Here is a 15610-nt window from a genome sequence, read left to right on the forward strand (position 1 = left end):
GCTGATTTTGTTTGTGATGAAGGACTGACAAAACCTCTTACCATCTGTATAGACTCCCACAATGAGTTAATCTCCCATGTCCTGAGCCTGGTACAGCTGATTTGAGTGCCCACAATGTACCATGTCATAGCTTTAAACTGGATAATTCAAGGGAAATTATTTTTGTTAGCTTGAAATTACTTTGCATCTAGAATATCCTGTCTGTTTTTTTTTTCTGGCTTGTAAAAGGTAAATGTTTAGTCTGAACAGCTAACAATTTCGCACTTCCTTGCCAATGAGTGTTTAGTCTGATGATCAAGAAGTCTGGAAGCTCTCATGATGTATAGTTAATATGAAGTTTATGAGATTTGTAAAATGTCTTTTCCCTTCTCTTTCTTTTTACTGTTGTACAAAGATTTAAATATAACTTTTTCCACACAACTTGTCACTTCCACGTGGTTAGCCAACTGATAAAGTCACACATGGTTTTTAATCAAACATGTTAGTACACAAGGGGAAAGCATAGAAGATGAACACTTTTGAAACAAAATCTGTTTAAATATAAGATTTTTCTAGGAGGAATGAGGATTTAAAAAAATAAACAAAAAACAGTTCCTGTCTCAGGCATAAAGATCACCAAATTATCCATCAGCATCTTTGGTTGTTTAGTTTAACTCTGTGGTCTTTTTTGATACGTTTTTTGTTTCTTCAGTGTAATAGTTAAAAATTGAGGGTGGTATAGAGGGTTTTTTTGAAGCTTTGAACACTTACCTGCTTGGGTGTTTGTTTTCTTATTATGCAAGATATAAAACATACTTTTTGAATTTATTTTTAAACTATGAAGGTTGGCAGATGAGACTAAAGGCATGGTTATAGAAAATGTTTTAAATATAATTATAGTGCATGAGTTTTGTTCAACTGAACTGCATGAATCTAAATACAGCATATTTCAGAAATTCACTTTTTAAAATTTTTTGGGATGTTCTCTATTTGTACAAAACAATCAGAACTGATGTAAACAAATATACAAACAATATCCATCTTCAGAAAGGCATTTGTTTTCATTAGACAGTGATAATAGTTACCTAAAGCTAAGTGCGCAGTTTTCAGTGTGTAAGTGTTAATTTTGACCTCTACCCAGCAGCCTGCTTTCTTTTTGCTTATATTATTATAATTCAATTGATAATTGTTAATGATTTGTTCTGGTTCAAAAATATGAACAAATCCTAGAAATGCAGGGCTGGATTATAGCTCAATCCCTTTGAGATTTTAAAATGTATTTACTCTGAATCAGTATTGTAGGGTATGTCTACACTAGAAATGCTACAGTAGCACAGCTCCAGCGCTGAAGCTGCAATGCTATAGCATAGATACTACAGTGATGGAAGGAGTTCTTCATCATCATTACACATATTGAATCTATTTCCCCATGTTAAGTATCCTTGCACCTTCTTGTCAACTGTCTATATGGGCCATCTTGATTATCACGACAAAAGTCTTTTCTCCTGCTGATAATAGCTCATCTTAATTAATTAGCCTCTTACAGATTGTATGGCAACTTCCACCTTCTGTGTGTGTGTGTCTGTGTGTATAATATTATATATACACACACACATAATCTTCTTACTATATGTTCCATTCTATGCATCCGATGAAGTGGGCTGTAGCCCACGAATGCTTATGCTCTAATAAACGTTAGTCTCTAAGGTGCCACAAGTACTCTTGTTCTTTTTGCGGATACAGACTAACACGGCTGCTACTCTGAAATGAATGACTGTAGTAAATCCACCTCTCCAAGAGGTGGTAGCTAGTTTGACAGAAGAATTTGTCTTTCAACCTGGCACTGTCTATGCTGGAGCTTAGGTCGCCTTAGCTACATCTCTCAAACAATATAGCTAGGTCGACCTAGCTTTCTAGGGTAGACCAGCCCTTAATCCAGGGGTGGGCAAATTTACTGGCCTGAGGGCCACATCTGAGAATAGAAATTGTATGGCGGGCCATGAATGCTCACAAAATTGGGGTTGGGGTGCAGGAGGGGTGAGGGCTCTGGTTGGCGGTGTGGGCTCTGGGGTGGGGCCAGAAATGAATTCAGGGTGCAGGAGGGGGCTCCAGGCTGGGGTGGGGGAGAGGAGTGCCAGGGGGAGGGGAGTGAGGGCTCTGGCTGGAGGTGCGGGCTCTGGGGTGGGGCTTGGGATGAGGGGTTTTGGATGCAGGAGGGTGCTCTGGGCTGGGATCGAAGGGTTCAAAGGACAGGAAGGGGATCAGGGGGTTGGGGTGCGGGGTGCAGGCTCCGGGCTGCGCTTACCTCAAGCGGCTCCTGGAAGCTGTGGCATGTCCCTTCTCTGGCTCCTATGCGAGGCGTGTTCCAGCAGCTCTGCACGCTGCCCTGCACAGCAAATGGGAGCTGCAAGGGCAGAGCTTGGGGTGGGGGCAGGGTGCAGAGCGGAGCCCCCTGGCTGCCCCTATGTGTAGGAGCTGTGTGGCACGGCCCCTGACCCTGCTTCCTGGCTGGAGCGCCGGAGGGGGCCATGCTGCTGCTTCTGGGAGCTGTGCTGGAGCGCCGGAGGGGGGCAATCTCCAGACCCCGCTCCCAGCACGAGCTCGAGGGCTGGATTAAAACAACTGGCGGGCCATTGTTTGCCCGCCCCTGCCTTAATCACTTCTTCAGCCCATTATGCTGCTACTGTGACTTCAAGGAATCTTTCTTTTTATAGTTATGCCACTTCATTCAGGATTTTATTATTTTTTTCCATCAGCTGCTCTGTCTTCTACCAGCAGCGCAATTGAGGGGGCAGGTGTTCAGCCTTGGGTGTGGCACAATTCAGGACCTTAACATAATTGTGTTGAGTGAAGATCAGAAAAGACCATAACAGTTTTACAGTCCTAAAATTGTAAATGTAAGTGTATATTCTGGAAAATATGGAAGCAATACTGAGAGAGGTTGCACTTTAACAGATTTTTAATGTCTGCTTTTATATATATTTTGGGAGGGGCTAGAAAAAATTATTGGACACCTGTTTCCTGCTATTTCCACCTATTGGTTTCCTGCTAAATGCTTACAAAATTGCAGTTTAAAATAATGTATGGCAAGAAGGGTTAGGCAGAGCCTTAAGGACACCTGAATTTTGGTATTGCATCTTGGACTTCAACACCAATTGATTTTACAACCGCATGGACTTTGCAAATTAGTTAACATGGGTACAGTAGGGCATGGAGTTTAAAACTTTGTCCTGAGTCTTGTTTCAAAGCTTTTCTCGTTAGTATTTAATCGCTTACTAACTCAGTTCATTGAAAGTTGCATAAAGTATGTTCTGTGCTAGATTTATGTTCATTCTGTTATAACTGTAATCTTAAACTTGGTACTGTTTTCCCCAGGATTCAGAAATATTGGGGATGAGGCTGTGTTCAGTTTTAAACATTATGTGGAGAATTCTGGTTTATCAGTTAAAAATAAAAACAACCCTCCGCCCTGACTGTATTGTAAATTATTTCTTATCTGAACTGAGCATACTGCACCACATAATGTTTTTGTTTGATCAGATTTGTTGTTTCTTAGCAGTAATATGGTAACATCCTCACAGCTGCACCCTGTTCCACGAAGAAAAAAGTGTGCAAAGCAGGGGAGTGTGCTGTAGAGGTGGGGCTAAAAGACGGAGTTTCTGTCAGCATGCAGAGGCTGCAGAGAGGAATCAGCTAGAGATTCCAGCCAGAAGGTGCAGCTGCAAAAGCAGCCAAAGCAGGGATTCTGGGGAGGGGGAAAGAAGGGGGGAATGGAATAAAATGATGGCCACATGAATCCCAGCATACGCTTAGACCCAGAATTCTACAGGGGAGCAGCTGCAGAAGCAGCCAAAGGAAAGGCCATCAGACATCCAGAGAACTTTCTACAGTTTTGGCTGGACTTTGTGCCCTGTGCTGTTCAGCTGTTTGCCCAACTCTCCCTCGCAGTCTCTTCAACTGGGCTTTACTCCATATCTGTCCTTACCCTCATCTTGCTCCCCTTTCCTACCTTCCCATTTCTTGCCACTCCATCCCCTCCTAACTAAACCTCCCCTTCCTTCGCTCACCCCCAAATTGTAGGAACTGACATAACATTTATGCCATCACATGGTTTACTTTGGTTGTGTATTATATTACACACACAAGTTACATTAAAATATTAAGTTTGCAAAGTAAAGCACTCAAAAGTTAGGAAATGCCAGTATTAAGGTTGCCTTAATTCAGCCTCCCCTACGTGTGTGCATTATGATACAGCCTTTAATTACATGACCAAGTACTATTTTTTCCACTATGCTCTGGGGAAATCTGGGTTGCGTACTGAAGGTGGTTATTGTCTGTAGGGTCCTTGCCTCGTTTATCAGAGAAGTTGGAAGGTGTGTAAGACTGAGGTGGGAATTGAAGGAGGACTGTCTCATAATTAAGGCTGATAAATGCTATTCTGGAGAACTGGATTTGTTCTCTGCTTCTGCCACAGGGTTCCTGTGTGTGATGCTAGGCAAGTTACTTAAACCAGACTTCTCACAATTTTGTGTTCTTCATTTTCTGGGTGCCCATCTTGAGACTCTGCGGTCAGACCTGCAGAAATGTTGATCACTCCAGCAGCAACAGAAGTCAATAGAAATTGTGCTTTGAACATATGAAGTACTACATAAATGCTGAGTATTCTGAAAAATCAGGTCCTAGGTATCCCAAATTGGTTAATGTTTGGCAAAGTTATAAGCAACTGAAATCAAGGTTTTACAATGGGAAGTGTTGGGCAACCTTAACAGTCAGTGCTACCAACTCCACTTATAGTCCCCAGCCTGTCTTGTCAATTTTGATTGTAAACTCTTAAAGGCCGGGATCATCTACTACTTAGCACAGTGGGGCCCCATTCTTAGTTTGTCCCGCTGTAATAAATGTGATCGGGTATGACACTCTCTATATCTGGCTTTGGAGTGGGAGTTTCAGGGCTGCTCAATAAATAATTCTCGACGATCTAGAAACTAATAAATTAGGCATGCAAAACACATGCCTGTTTCATGCTTTCAGTGTGCAGATAGCAAATATGATTTTGCATGATTAGAGTTGCCTGTGCAATCCTGATGATTACTGCATAAGCAAAAATCAAGAGCATATTTATGCCCCTAATTTTTTTTAAACATGAGTCCCAATATCAACTCTGCTTGAAAGAGATAATTCAGGGCTAGGCTGCGGATGGGAGGGAAGAAGGAATGGTATAAACCAAGTAATAAAATATGAGATACAGTTCTCCCTTGACTGAGGTTTGTTTGTCATGTTAGCAAAAACTTCTGTAATTGCCCATAGACCATACCAAAATATAGCCTGGAATCATGGTTTTTGAGATCCCAAAGATAACAGTTCTGATACTGTTGTTGTTCACTTCCAGTAGTATGCACACTGTCAACAATAATTTCTATTTGTACATTAAGAGCATATTTTTGAAATACTTAGATACTAGCTGACGTGAAAAAATATTCTACAGTAGAACCTCAGGAATGTACACATTGCTCTAAGCCTAGAAATTGTGACTAAAACAGAATGATTATACTAACAAAACAAGACAGAGGTGCACATTACGGCACCATGGAATGCAAATGATATAGTGCAGATTTTTTTAATTTTGGTATGGTAAGAGAAATAACTATTCCAGATACTGTGAAATAGTTAAACATTCATTAGTCTCAGTGATACTGTATTCAAAGTGACCTATTATACTTGTTACATATGACAGCGTCATGTGGTGTATTTTTTTTAGTGGTCCAATAATTAGAAAGCTCCTCTTTTCTCTTGTCTGACTTGTGGGGGATTTTCTCTGTGTGCAGTGTGAAGCCTTTTGGAATCAGAAAGTGGTTTTCAGATTACTCGTTTCAATATGCCACTGAAACTCTCTTCATTCAAAGGTATCGGAGAACTGCTCCAGGGGTCAATGTTAATTTAAAGGTAACTTACAAAGAATAATGGAGGAGAGGGTTTTGTTCTCCAGTTTTGCTGCATTTGCAATGTGTGAAGGTTTGGTCAGATTTCTGTGCTTTTTTTAATATTACAAATCCAACCATAGAAAGAGAAGACTTTGACTTTCCTGGTTTTTCTAAGGTAAAAAAAAGAAAAGTGCCAGGAAAAAAAGTGGGCGTAAATTTTTTGTAGGTCACCTTTATCAGTACCTGAGACCATGGTAGTTTCTGTTCCACAATGACAATACTGAGAGCAAGAACAAATATTATTATGGTTGAGAAATAAATATGTAGTCACAGAAAGTTCTTTTGATGCTTCTGTAATTCCTGTTAGTGATGATGGAAGTCAGGTATGTGTGTACCTGAAGGGGACAATAGGCTCCTCAGCTGTTTAAGCTGATTAAAAGCATTCTTTGTTTTTCAAGTTAGAACACAATATAATATCCATATGAAACTACTACGTTAAAAGAACATTAAGGTTGCAAAGCAAAACACTCAAGTCATGAAATAATAAAACTAAAGTTGCCGGTGCAGTTATAACTGTCACCTTGTGTCTGTTATGATAAACTACTATTTTTTGTTAGAACCCTGGCCTTGTTCAATGTGCAGTTTGAAAAGTCCTTGAGGAGTGACAACTGCCTATTCTCATCATTTGGCCCGTATTTCATTTATTGCACACCATCCAGCTCCTTCACTAAATAAGGAAAATGCTTTTCTGATGGTTACCAGGCTAGCAGTACCTGTGACTCCTTTCCAGTCTTTGAGGACACCCCCTCAGGTCTAAAGCCTCATGCCTTTCCTATCACAGCATGGAATTCTGCAATTCTCCCACTCTGTCTGGGCCCTGAGCTACGGTACTCTGTGTAGCAACTGTGCTTACCCAAAAAGAAAAGGAGTACTTGTGGCACCTTAGAGACTAACAAATTTATTTGAGCATAAGCTTGCATGAGCTAGAGCTCACTTCGTCGGATGCATTCAGTGGAAAATACAGTGGGGAGATTTATATACATAGAGAACATGAAACAATGGGTGTTACCATACACGCTGTAAGGAGAGTGATCACTTAAGGTGAGCTATTACCAGCAGGAGAGTGCGGGGGGAGGGGGACGTCCTTTTGTAGTGATGATCAAGGTGGACCATTTCCAGCAGTTGACAAGAATGTCTGAGGAACAGTGGTGTTGGAGAGCTGCCTAGAAGCCTCTTGTTCATATTCCGACCTATTCATGACACGGGCTGAAATTGTGGAAAAGCAGCATCACTTGCCCCATAACCTCAGCCGTGCAGAACACAATGCCATCCACAGCCTCAGAAACAATTCTGACATCATAATCAAAAAGGCTGACAAAGGAGGGGCTATCGTCGTCATGAATAGGTCGCAATATGAACAAGAGGCTGCTAGGCAGCTCTCCAACACCACTTTTTACAAGCCATTACCCTCTGATCTCACTGTGGGTTACCAAAAGAAACTACACCATCTGCTCAAGAAACTCCCTGAAAAAGCACAAGAACAAATCTGCACAGACACACCCCTGGAACCCTGACCTGGGCTATTCTGTCTGCTACCCAAGATCCATAAACCTGGAAATCCTGGACGCCCCATCATCTCAGGCGTTGGCACCCTGACAGCAGGATTGTCTGGCTATGTAGACTCCCTCCTCAGGCCCTACGCTACCAACACTCCCAGCTACCTTCGAGACACCACTGACTTCCTGAGGAAACTACAATCCATCGGTGATCTTCCTGAAAACACTGCCCTGGCCACTATGGATGTAGAAGCCCTCTACACCAACATTCCACACAAAGATGGACTACAAGCCGTCAGGAACAGTATCCCCGATAATGTCACGGCAAACCTGGTGGCTGAACTTTGTGACTTTGTCCTCACCCATAACTATTTCACATTTGGGGACAAGGTATACCTTCAAATCAGCGGCACTGCTATGGGTACCCGCATGGCCCCACAGTATGCCAACATTTTTATGGCTGACTTAGTACAACGCTTCCTCAGCTCTCGTCCCCTAATGCCCCTACTCGCACTACATTGATGACATCTTCATCATCTGGACCGCATGGAAAAGAAGCCCTTGAGGAATTCCACCATGATTTCAACAATTTCCATCCCACCATCAACCTCAGCCTGAACCAGTCCACACAAGAGATCTATTTCCTGGACACTACGGTGCTAATAAGCGATGGTCACATAAACACCACCCTATACCAGAAACCTACTGACCGCTATACTTACTTACATGCCTCCAGCTTTCATCCAGACCACACCATACAATCCATTGTCTACAGCCAAGCTCTACAATACAACCGCATATGCTCCAACCCCTCAGACAGAGACAAACACCTACAAGATCTCTATCAAGCATTCTTACAACTACAATACACACCTGCTGAAGTGAACAAACAGACTGACGGAGCCAGAAGAGGAGCCAGAAGTCACCTACTACAGGACAGGCCCAACAAAGAAAATAACAGAACGCCACTAGCTATCACCTTCAGCCCCCAACTTAAACCTCTCCAACGCATCAAGGATCTATAACCTATCCTGAAGGACGACCCATCACTCTCACAGATCTTGGGAGACAGGCCAGTCCTTGCTTACAGACAGCCCCCCAACCTGAAACAAATACTCACCAGCAACCACACACCACACAACAGAACCACTAACCCAGGAACCTATCTTTGCAACAAAGCCCGTTGCCAACTGTGTCCACATATCTATTCGGAGGACACCATCATATGGCCTAATCACATCAGCCACACTATCAGAGGCTCGTTCACCTGCACATCTACCAATGTGATATATGCCATCATGTGCCAGCAATGCCCCTCTGCCATGTACATTGGTCAAACTGGACAGTCTCTACATAAAAGAATAAATGAACACAAATCAGATGTCAAGAATTATAACATTCAAAAACCAGTTGGAAAACACTTAAATCTCTTTGGTCACTCGATTACAGACCTAAAAGTTGCTATTCTTCAACAAAAAAACTTCAAAAACAGACTCCAATGAGAGACTGCTGAATTGGAATTAATTTGCAAACTGGATACAATTAATTTAGGCTTGAATAGAGACTGGGAGTGGATGTGTCATTACACAGAGTAAAACTATTTCCCCATGTTTATTCCTGTCCCCTCCCCTTCACCCCCCTGCCGTTCCTCAGATGTTCTTGTCAACTGCTGGAAATGGCCCACCTTGATTATCACTACAAAAGATCCCTTCCCCCGCTCTCCTGCTGCTAATAGCTCACCTTAAGTGCAGGTTTCAGATTAGTAGCTGTGTTAATCTGTATTTGCAAAAAGAAAAGGAGTACTTGTTGCACCTTAGAGACTACAGCTCACTTCATCGGATGCATTGATGTAGCTTATGCTCAAATAAATTTGTTAGTCTCTAAGGTGCCACAAGTACTCCTTTTCTTTTTGCGAATACAGACTAACATGGCTGCTACTCTGAAACCTGTGCTTACCCAGCCATTCCAACTGTGTTTGGACACCTGCGGTTCTTCCCTTGAGGAGCCTGTAACCACTGTTACACAGTGATAAAACAGCCTTCTTAAAACCAAAGTATTTTTTATTTTAGTAGGTACAGAGCCTAAGAGGAAAAAAGGATTTTAAAACAGTTTACACCAGTGGTTTTCATCTGGTGGTCCATGGACCGCATACTATGTCTAATGGGTCAGTGAAGGGTGACTATGAAAATCAAGGTTTCAGAATGCATCTGATGAAGTGAGCTGTAGCTCATGAAAGCTTATGCTCAAATAAATTTGTTAATCTCTAAGGTGTCACAAGTCTTCCTTTTCTTTTTATGAAAATCAAGTGTCAAATCCCCAAAAAGCATTACATTTTTCTGATCATTCAAAAGTATGTGAATACCCCCACCTACTGGTCAAAACCTGGAAGTCTTGTTGTTACTATTAAAGCTCATGGTTTAATGCCCTTTCTCAGGTTGCATCAAATGCTGTACCAGGCATGTGCAACATTTATAGTTGAATTCTGTTCCTTCAGTTTTCAGTCTAAGGCTGTGTCTACACTACAGACTTTACAGTGACAGAGCTGTACTGCTGCAGCTGCACCACTGTAAGGTCTCCTGTGTAGCCGCTCTATTCTGACCGGATAGTGTTTTCCCACTGGCATAATTAAACCACCCCCAAAGAGCAGTGGTAGCAATGTCGGTGGGAGCATGTCTCCCGCTGACATAGTGCTGTCTACACTAGCGCTTTTGTCGGTGGAACTTATGTCCGTCAAGGGTGTGGGTTTTTTCACATCCCTGACTGACAAAAGTTTTGCCGACAAAAGTGCTAGTGTAGACGTAGCCCAAGACTTGTATGGTAGGGGACGCAGACCACAAGCTGAATTTCCAAAGAGGTCTGCACTTCCATTTGAAAATGTTTAGGGGTCTGCAAATGAAAAAAGGTTGGAAACCCCTGGAGTACATGGATGTGTGCTTTACCTAAAGGCTTATCATCCCCTGTTAGTAACCTAGACCGGCTTAACTTCTTCAGACATCCCAAGTGGTCTTCCTCTGGTTCCCCCAAACAACTTCCTCTCTCTTGAGAAAGTGTTCCTTTTCTAAACCTGCCACAACTTTTGATCTTCAGTGTGTGTGGGGCCTTTTCCTGTCCTGGCTTCCTGCTTGGTTTTTCCTTACAGCCTCTGATTAGATTAAACTAGTGTATTCATACTGTAAACATCCTAATACCCAGATCAACATACAGTATTCTTAAATGACTACACAGTGGCTCCGATTCTGTCACAGAGTTTTCTAGACTTTTCTATGGTTGTCATAACTAGTATGATATCTTGATTAACTTATTCCCAGAACATCCCCATAGGGCAAGGAAGGACTGTATTACTACCATTTTACAGATGTGGCACTGAGGCACAGTTTAAGGTTCCAGAATTCAGTAAAACTGTTAAAGAATGTGCTTAACTTCAAGCATATGAGTAATCTCTTCAAATTCAGTGGAAATATAACTGTCCTTAAAGTTAAGTATGTGCTAAGTGCTTTGCTGAATCGGGGTCTAAATGAGTTGCCCAAGATCACACGAGAAGTCTGCAGCGGAGGCAGGAATAGAATCCATATTGCTAGATTCCTAATCCAGTGCCTTAGTCACAAAGCTATTTATTCTTTTCCAGCAGAATCCTGCTTCATTTGCTACATGCCTTAAAACTTTTACAGTGGACACCAGGCTTATGCATGACACACTAGCCAATTAGTGCAGTGTGTAAGAGGGGTGCTTTGGACCCCTAAACAAATGCACTCCATAACCTTGCTTTATTGTCCAATGTTCTGAGGGTCCAAAGGCAAAGGTTCTGAGGAAAAAAGTATGTGAATGTGTAATTGAAGACTCATATTATAGGGGAAGCTGGTTGCAATCTCCATATTTACACTGCCTAACACTTTCTATTACAAGATTCTTGTGATCTTCATGGATTCTCATGATCTTTACTTGACAGCCTCTCACTGTTCCTTGGTATGCAGTAGGCTTTCCATATTTGGCAGGAGGAAGGCCCTTGGGCTGGGGAAGTGCTTTTTTTTTTTTGTCCCATGAAATGTTGTTCAGCTTTTGGCAAGATACAAATTTTAAAAATTGCCTTTTCTCATCTTTTGTATTCCTCAAAAATTTTGGTAGCATGCTTAAAAATAATAAAAAAGGAACATTTTAATTCCTAGATTGGTACCACCACTGCCACACATGCTGCACAAAGGAATACTTGTGAGCTGCTGGAGCAGCTGAAAAGAGATTTCAGGGAGTGTGGGGAGAGAAGAGAGTAAGCTTGTCCCATCCCCCAATCACAGGACATAGCCTATTTCTCCTCATTCTTCCCTCCTGAACCCAAAATCCCACCTCCTAGTGTGAGGGGGGGAAAAGAGGTGGACAAAGCTTGTCCCCCGCGGTCTTCACTATGAGAGAGCCTTCTGCTTGTGCCAGCTAATATAATTAATCCTTTAGCTCAAGTGGTGGCTATCTTTGTTTAGAGGTTTTTCTAGTTGTACATAATAGTATTTATTTGTACCTTTTTTCTTTCTTACTCCCCTTCCCCCAACCAATCTAGGAAATTACATCCAAATAAAATATAGGGTCACAGGCTTTGTTGCTTCTCTAGGCTGAGCGCATTGCCCTCACCAGGCAATTCCTCATGCCCCAAATTTCTCCTTTCTACTCCATACCAGGTTCCCCCACTCCCCCTGTATGCCATGGGTTCTGTGTGCCTCCTCCATTCTACTTCCTATGTCAGTGGTTCTGTGTGCATCACCATCTCCCTCCAAAACCACCATTCTTTATTTTCTTTCTATTTCAGGGTGTCAACATTTTAAAACTGTATTGGGAGAATTGGTAGAACCAAGATCAGGTGTATTGCCAGGGAATTCCATGAGTCCTCCATTTTCCCTTTTTGGTTTTTCCCATTTTTACCAAAATCAGTAGGTTCTGCCCATTGACACCTAGAACAGTCCCTGAACTTTTGGAATTGAATAGCTGTGGCGTTCAGAAGTTATTACATCCAAACAGAGAAATGTCATTAAGTTGAGTGCAAGGCCTTGCAAGTTCAGTCGATTACATTAAAAGAATGGTATTTAGATTGCAAAGTCAAAGCATTTCAAAGCTGGGAAATGCCAGATTTGTTTGTCAGTGGAAACTTAATTCTTTCTCCTTGTGCATATGCATTATGATAGTCTTTAGTTGCATGCTCACATTCTATTTTTTCCACAGGACCCTGCCTCATTCAGTGCACAGGATAGACATGCAGTGGGGCAGATATAACTTGGCAAAGGTAACTGTGAAAATGGCATTTCCTGACTTATCTGTGCCTGATTTTGCAACATAAATGTTCTTTAAATATAGTTTATTGTATTTCATACATATATAAGGAAAATCTGTATGTATATAAGGCAGCAGTGTTAAGATTGCACAAGCAACTTTAATTTTTGTCCCTTCCTGACTATTGATAGGGTCGATTTGCAACTTGAATGTTTTTTATGCAGTTCCGTTGTATAGATTTTCCTACTTTTTAAAAAAGATAAATAAAACACATTTTTCTGTGTGCTGCTATTCACTAGACATGAGTATAGTGCTATGTACCGTACATGTGCAGTACATGAGGTGGGAGCCCTTGTCAGATTAGATTTCCACCTTTCTCTATCATGTGGAAGAAAGGCCTCCTTTGGCGTTCCTGTATCTCTTTTTTTTTTTTTTTTTTTTTTTTAATGCACCTCCATCGATCGCATTTCAGTGCCCAACCGAGCATAACTGAAATATTGCTCCACTTGACTATACTTGGGTATGTCCTGTGGAATCCTGAGGTGACCTCTTTTTGATTACAAATATATGCAGTGTCAGATGAAGGAACTTGGGGAGCTTATTAGTTTTAATTGTTTGTTCTTGTATTCATACACTACATACATTTAAAAACCCTTTTATAATCCAGCCATAACAAATTAGCATTGTGTGTTTGCATCAACTTCCGTTGTGATATTGCAACTGTTCAAAAAGTGGTTACAAGATTATTTTTTTAGAAAAATTAATTTTTTTTTTAATAATTATGCTCAAAAACAGCTTAACTATTTCAGTAAAAGTCAAATGCAGCAGTGCAAAGCTCACATGATTCTGGGCAGTTGCGTTGCCCATCAGAATTTTTTGGGAAGAATCATGTCGTTGTCATGTCATTTGCTGCCTCCCAGGGAAGTCTGGAAGAGGATTGAAAAGTAGAGGAGGGGGAAAAAGGGGTAGACTAGTTAAGAATCGCCACCACCCCCAGAGCATATAAGGGAACAGGGGAAGGTGAGTAGCAGATACTACTTCCTTTAAATGAAGGAGGCTTTTGGGGTGAGGTGAAGAGAGGACACTTTCTGTACAGGTGGGGGTTGGAAGTGACTTGGATTTAATCACATCTGTGGTGCTAGGAAGAGGAGCATGGAGAGCACCCTCCTCTTCCCAGCAGCTGGAAGTTGTCTAGCTTTCTGCACTCCTGGATCTCACTGGTGGTAGAAGCTCCTCCCTCAAAAATCTTTCTTATAGGCCTCTTGTTGTTGATGCCTGGTAAATTGTTAAAGCCCTATGTACAATCTAAAGATGTGACATCATATGCCCAGTGATATAATTCTAGAAAGTCAAAATAATGTTTGCAGCATTTCTCTTTAAAGGTAATACGTAGCTGGAAGGCATTGTAAAACCAGCATAGTATGACCAAGTCTATTAATATTCATGTTCAGTAACATGTATATTTTCGCATATCAGAATCAAAGGCTTTTATGAATGCTTCTTAAATTTGATTAGAAATTACAGGAAATTATAGCTAGCATCCATCTATTGTCTTCATTCTACGTTTTGTATGTAACTTGTTGGGACTCTTATGTATCAGTTGCATTTTTAACTGTGATAGGTTAATGTAGAGTCTACCTGATCTTAACAAATTTGTTGTTCTGAAGTTTGGAAAGGCTGGGGAAAACTATTAGTTGGTATTTCAGTGCTAAGGGAAACAAGTACCACGTCAAGTTGAGATTTTATGGGAAATAAGTGTAGAGGAGGTATGCTCCCTGACATCTGTCCTCTCCCTGAAAAAAAAATCACAGCTAGTAAGTTATTAATCTTGATCCAGATTGGCTAAACAGCTTATCAGTTTAAGTTAGACAGCCACTCTTAACTATAAAAGCTGTTGTAATTTAACTTGCTGACATTAGTCTCCTTTCCTGTTTGATTCTCAAGTTGCAAATACAAAACCAGTCTCATTTATGCATGCTAGGTAAATTTTCAGAAGTGTCTTAGTCCCATTAACTTTCAGTGGGATTCGAGCTCCTTAGGTATTTCAGAAAATTTTTTATCCCTTTGATACTACAACATCTGGGAGATCCTATTGTTTTTGGCACAGTTGAAGGAGAGGATTGCTTAATGTTATGGTAGAACCAGTTTAGAGCTGATATTTGATAGAGAATATGTCTCGTAATTCCTGTGCAAATCCACCCAAATTTGGATAAATTATACAACTTTGAAAAATTTTAGTTTGCATGTGCTCAGTAAACACAAAATTTAGTGGCTAAAATCTGTGAAGATTCTATCTTCCTGGGGCATGCTTCGTTAGCTCTTAGTGCTGACCAAACTCTGCATGCACTGTCCTAACAAAGTGACTGAGCATGCTCCATTCCTAGGGCTAAGGGGGCAAAACTGAACTTTTCCTGTAGTTGTAGCTTCCAGTAGCTGTGACCTGGGTACTGGAACTGAGAAACTGTCTTTTCTCTACTCTGATTATCACTCTGCTGGCACCTAGGAGCATGGAGGAAGAAGTTGTCTGACTTGAAACCTGAGGGGATAAAAGGAGACCGGGGAAGAAGGGGAGTAGATTGGGACAAGGATTCTGGTGAGACTGGGACTAGAGAGAAACTATAAGTGCGAGCTGGAGTGTGGGGGGAAAACTGCTGGTTGGATAAGGAGACTGGGTTTGAGAGCCAGATGGGGGGTGGGCTGGTTGGGCAAGAAAATTCGGACTGGGAACTGGTGCGGGAGAGGGAAACACAGATCAGGCAAAGAGCTTGGTGGGAGGAGAAGGAGACTGGGACCGAAGACCAGTGTGTCAGGGAACGGGGCTGGGAGGTGATAAAAGACATGGAGCCAGGAAAAAACTTGGCAATGAGACTGGGTCAAGCTGCCAGGGAGGGGGGCTACTGAGGC

At 41.7% G+C, this 15610-nt stretch overlaps 1 protein-coding gene across 12 annotated transcripts in view; it reads left to right on the forward strand.

The window, feature by feature from the left end:
* The window catches only part of RAF1 (Raf-1 proto-oncogene, serine/threonine kinase), a 96969-nt gene that overhangs the window by 14770 nt on the left and 66589 nt on the right, over positions 1-15610 (forward strand). For 2 of the 12 annotated variants that reach the window (XM_073352231.1, XM_073352232.1), the window contains one exon: positions 12659-12719. The exons of 9 other annotated variants lie outside the window; for them this stretch is intronic. The gene's annotated coding sequence lies outside the window, so the exon portion shown is untranslated. Of the gene's footprint in view, positions 1-3661; positions 5923-12658; positions 12720-15610 lie in introns of those variants that run through there. One more of the 12 variants, XM_073352239.2, reaches the window with a different exon arrangement.

The sequence above is a fragment of the Lepidochelys kempii genome, chromosome 7, assembly GCF_965140285.1.
Source record: "Lepidochelys kempii isolate rLepKem1 chromosome 7, rLepKem1.hap1, whole genome shotgun sequence".
In the NCBI taxonomy this organism is placed as follows: Eukaryota; Metazoa; Chordata; order Testudines; family Cheloniidae; genus Lepidochelys; species Lepidochelys kempii.